Source organism: Babylonia areolata, chromosome 16 (assembly GCF_041734735.1).
Source record: "Babylonia areolata isolate BAREFJ2019XMU chromosome 16, ASM4173473v1, whole genome shotgun sequence".
NCBI classification, from domain to species: Eukaryota; Metazoa; Mollusca; class Gastropoda; order Neogastropoda; family Buccinidae; genus Babylonia; species Babylonia areolata.
This window is the reverse complement of record NC_134891.1, coordinates 6,518,730-6,523,729: the sequence shown is the minus strand read 5'-3', so window position 1 is coordinate 6,523,729 and position 5,000 is coordinate 6,518,730. Positions and strand designations below refer to the sequence as shown.

General features: G+C 44.6%; 1 long non-coding RNA gene across 1 annotated transcript in view; it reads right to left on the bottom strand.

The window, feature by feature from the left end:
- Positions 1–3,792, bottom strand: part of LOC143291330 (uncharacterized) — a 5,251-nt gene extending 1,459 nt beyond the window's left edge. The window contains exons 1-2 of the long non-coding RNA XR_013056505.1: positions 3,724–3,792; positions 1,819–1,952 (exon numbers count right to left, since the gene is read on the bottom strand). This is a non-coding gene — a long non-coding RNA (uncharacterized LOC143291330). The remainder of the gene's footprint in view (positions 1–1,818; positions 1,953–3,723) is intronic.
- Positions 3,793–5,000: the final 1,208 nt, after the last annotated feature.

The following is a 5,000-nucleotide window of genomic DNA, read 5'->3' as shown; positions in this document are numbered from 1 at the left end:
TGTGTGTACATAGATAGATATAAATATAGATATATATATTCATTTTTATATTCATATAGATAGATACAGACAGACATAGATATATACTCGTCAGCAATAGTCAAGGGGTCAGTTAAACAAATACGTGAATGAATAAATGTAGCATCCTAGTTTCACTGCACCATCCCACTGGTCACATTTCCATGGTTTGTGGGACGATCGGAAACACGAAAAAAGCAACATGGTGGCGCGTTCTTCTTCTTCTTTCTTTTCATTACACGACCACCACCGACTTGCTGATGACTCTGTCGTGGTTCATGCGTGCTGGGTATATTCGTGTCTCGATAACCCACCGAACACTGACATGGGTTGCAGGATCTTTAACGTGCGTATTTGATCTTCTGTTTGCGTATACACGCGAAGGGGGTTCAGGTCTGCACATAATATGTTCGGACCTGGGAGATCGGAAAAATCTCCACCCTTTAGCCACCAGGCGCCGTTACCGAGATTCGAACCCGGGACCGTCAGATTGAAAGTCCAACGCTTAAACCACTCGGCTGTTGCGCCCGTTAGTTTAGTGTCTAGATCTGCATCAGAACTGAGTAAAATGAAGTATAAAATAAGAGTCGAAATCCGCTGGATATGGGTTACAACATAATAATAATAATAATAATGGATACTTATATAGCACACTATCCAGAAATCTGCTCTAGGTGCTTTACAAAAACGCTTTTGATAACATAAAACATTATATCTATGTTACATACACACACCAAAATGTGACTACACACACACACACACACACACACACGCACGCACGCACACACACACACACACACACTGCATGCATACATTTTAACATACATGTGTATCTAACAGCTACCCTAACACATACGCACACATAGGCAGGCACAAACTTACATAGACACACGCACACACAATACACATTCGTATACATGCATGTAGTTGTGGACCTGCCACAATTGAACTTATTGCTGAGGGAAAAGGTGAGTTTTGAGACGAGATTTAAAAGATGAGAGGGAATCAGAATGACGGAGGTTATCAGGGAGCTTCTTCCACGTCTTTGGAACAAGCTGATGGTAACCATCGTTTCATACCTGCAGAAAAAATTGCCGTGTAAAATAAGTGCAGTAATTAGGATGCCAAAATAGGACTTTTCTAGACGGTCATTAATTTCTAATTATGAATACATTAATCAATAATTAACTCATTCTTTTTTTCTTTCTTTTTTTGTGTTTTTTTCCACAAGACTGTGTGCTTTTAACGACATTTCTTCATAACACAATGGACACTTAGAAGAAAAAGGAGAAATGAAATTAGAATAAATATAAAGACGAACGCTTCATAATATATCATTCAGACTAATTCATTCATTTGTATTTGTATTTCTTTTTATCACAACAGATTTCTCTGTGTGAAATTCGAGCTGCTCTCCACAGGGAGTGTGCTATACTACAGCGCCACCCATTTTTTTTTTTGTAGTTTTTCCTGCGTGCAGTTTTATTTGTTTTTCCTATCGAAGTGGATTTTTCTTCAGAATTTTGCCAGGAACAACCCTTTTGTTGCCGTGGTTTCTTTTACGCCAGTGCGCTAAGTGCATGCTGCACGCGGGACCTCGGTATATCGTCTCATCCGAATGACTAGCGTCCAGACCATCACTCAGGTCTAGTGGAGGGGGAGAAAATATCGGCGGCTGAGCCGTGATTCGAACCTGCGCGCTCAGATTCTCTCGCTTCCTAGGCGGACGCGTTACCTCTAGGCCATCACTCCACATTCATTCGTTCGTTAATTTGTTCGTTCGTTCTCTCGTCGCTGTACCTGTTCACTCCTGAAGGATCAGGGAAGGTGTACTGCAGAGTCAGGTCTCCTTTCTGTGTCCTGACGAAGCGGGCTGACCCCTGGGTGCCAATGGCCGTGCTGGATGCGTTCCGCCCAGTGGTCAGCTGACATGCCTGACATGCCGAGTGATTTTTGACTCACTTGTGGGGGTGAGTGTGTGTGGGGGGGTGGGGGGGAGAGTGTGGAGGTGGGTGGGGGTGAGTGTGTGTGTGGGGGTGGGGGGGTGGAGGTGGGTGGGGGAGAGTGTGGAGTGTGTAAACAAAGTGAGTCTATGTTTTAACCCGGTGTTCGGATGTCTGTGTGTGTGTGTCCGTGTGTCTGTGTGTCCGTGGTAAACTTTAACATTGACATTTTCTCTGCAACTACTTTGTCAGTTGACACCAAATTAGGCATAAAAATAGGAAAAATTCAGTTCGTTCCAGTCATCTTGTTTAAAACAATATTGCACCTATGGGATGGGCACAACAACAACAACAACAACAAAAAATGAAGCCTAATTATAAGCAAACTGCATTTACTGTTATATTTATATTTTTGGTATTCTCTAAACTTGGCACTCTGACCTCTACTTCTGACACAACAACAAGAGGGGTCATTATTATCATTTTTTGTTCAAACAGGAACTTCTTTTGCTAAGCATGGAAGTTTTATTTATTTTGCAAACGTTTTGGTGCAGATAGTAAAGAAGGGAAATTACTCTGTAATTAATGCTAGGGGACTTAATTTATCACAAGTGAGTCTTGAAGGCCTTGCCTCTCTTGTTTTGTTTGTTTGTGTTGGGTTTTTTGTTTGTTTAAATTTTTTTTTTTTTTTTTTTTTTTTTTTTATTGATATGGATACTTATACAGCGCCTATCCTCGGTCAGAGACCAAGCTTTAAGCGCTTTACAAACACTGGAGTCATTTGTACAACAGGCTGCCTACCTGGGTAGAGCCGACTGACGGCTGTCATTAGGCGCTCATCATTCGTTTCCTGTGTCATTCAATCAGATTTCAGGCACACACACACACATACACACTCAGACAGACATGTAACATTTTTACTTTTTATGGCCATGTTAGGCAACCATTTTCCGTTTTCGGGGGTGTGCATGCTGAGTACGTTATTGTTTCCATAGTAACCCACCGAACGCTGAAAATGGATTGCAGGATCTTTAACGTGCGTATTTGATCTTCTGCGTGCGTATACACACGAAGGAGGTTCAGTCACCAACAGGTCTGCACATATGTTGACCTGGGAGATCGGAAAAACCTCCACCCTTTACCCACCAGGCGCCGTCACCGAGATTCGAACCCGGGACCCTCAGATTGAAAGTCCACCGCTTTAACTATTAATTTGGCTACTGCACCGTGTGAGAGGAATGCTGGTGGTTCGTTCGTTAAGTGTGTGGTGTTTTGGGAGGGGTTGGGGGTGGGGGTATGGAGGTGGGTGAAGGTGAGTGTGAGTGTGTGTGTGTGGGGGAGGGGGTGAGAGTGTGGAGGTGGGTGGGGGTGAGGAGGGGGTGAGAGTATGGAGGTGGGTGAGGGTGAGTGTGTGTGTGTGGGGGGGGGGGGGGTGAGTGTGGGGGAAGCGACGATTAGTTATTTTGGGGTTGGGGAATAGTCGGGAGTGTGGTTTGCTGGTGTGGTGAGTTTGCGTGTGTGTGTGTATGTGTGTGTGTGTGCGCTGAGACAATTGATACAATGTATGTGTGTGTACGCGCGCGTGTGTGTGTGTGTGTGTGTGTGTGTACTGAAACACTTAATACAATACAGTGTGTGTGTATGTGCGTGTGTGTGTGTGCATGCGTGCTTGCTTGCGTGTGTGCGTGCGTGTGTGTGTTATGTGTGAGTGTGAGTGTGTGTGCAGACTGTGACAATTATAAATACACTACAACAAACTCACGGCAACATCCACGCAGTCGGACTCAGAAAAACCCAAACACGGGTTCCAGGAATACAGGGCGGCACCTTGGGTGTCTGGAACGTCTTTGAAGCTTTTCAGCATGCAGTTCATATCATCGTCATCATCATCATTGTCGTCGTCGTCATCATCATCATCGTCGTCATCATCATCATCGTCGTCGTCATCATCATCGTCGTCATCATCATCGTCATCAACATCATCGTCGTCGTCATTGTTGATCATCATCTTCGTCATCATCATCATCGTCGTCATCATCACCATCATCATCGTCGTCGTCATCATCATCATCGTCGTCGTCGTCATCATCATCATCATCATCATCGTCGTCGTCGTCATCATCATCATCCTCCTCATCATCATCGTCGTCGTCGTCGTCATTGTTGATCATCATCGTCGTTGTCATCATCATCATCGTCGTCATCATCACCATCATCGTCGTCGTCATCATCATCATCATCGTCGTCATCATCATCACCATCATCGTCATCACCAATCATCATCATTATCATCATGTCGTCGTTCGACAACAGTGAACAATGTTTATCTAGCATTATCCGCAGATAAACGGATGGTCATCTTCAAAATCCGAAAGACGGACATCACAGCATATCCGCATCATCGTCGTCGTCGTCGTCGTGATCATCATTTTCATCGAAAACAGTAAGCAATTTTTATCTGGTGTATTCGCTTTCTCATTCCAAACATTAGTTTTGTCTACAGATTCTGTCGTCATTCAATCGTCATCATCGTTATCATCATCACCACCACTACCACCATCATCACCACATCATCAAGATCGTCACATCAGGGTTTGGTTGCATGGGTGATCTTTGCAACGCTAGATTTGCTCGGCGTTAAACTTTTGTCCTTAGTTTTGCCGATGATGCAAATTCTACAGACCAGGGAAACTTCTTAAGAGGGGGGGGGGGGGGGGGGGGGGGGGGGGGGCTGTTGGAACTAAACAAGCGGCCTCACCTACCTGGCGGTAAAGTTATCAGCCAAGGGAGACAGGTCAATGACGCCCTGCGGCGAGCGGCAAGAGCAGGGCCCTGTTTGAACACAGTCCTCTTTCCACTGCGGCCCTCCTGACGTCATCGTTCTTGACGTCATCACTGACGTCACGTCGGACGTCAACACGCATGCGCTCATCAGCATGATTGACAAGGACCAAGTCTGCATGTTTTTTTTTTTCTTATTTCTAAAATGATTTAAGCGGAATATTGTTGAAAGAGTCGAGGAAGGTTTTCCAAGTTTTG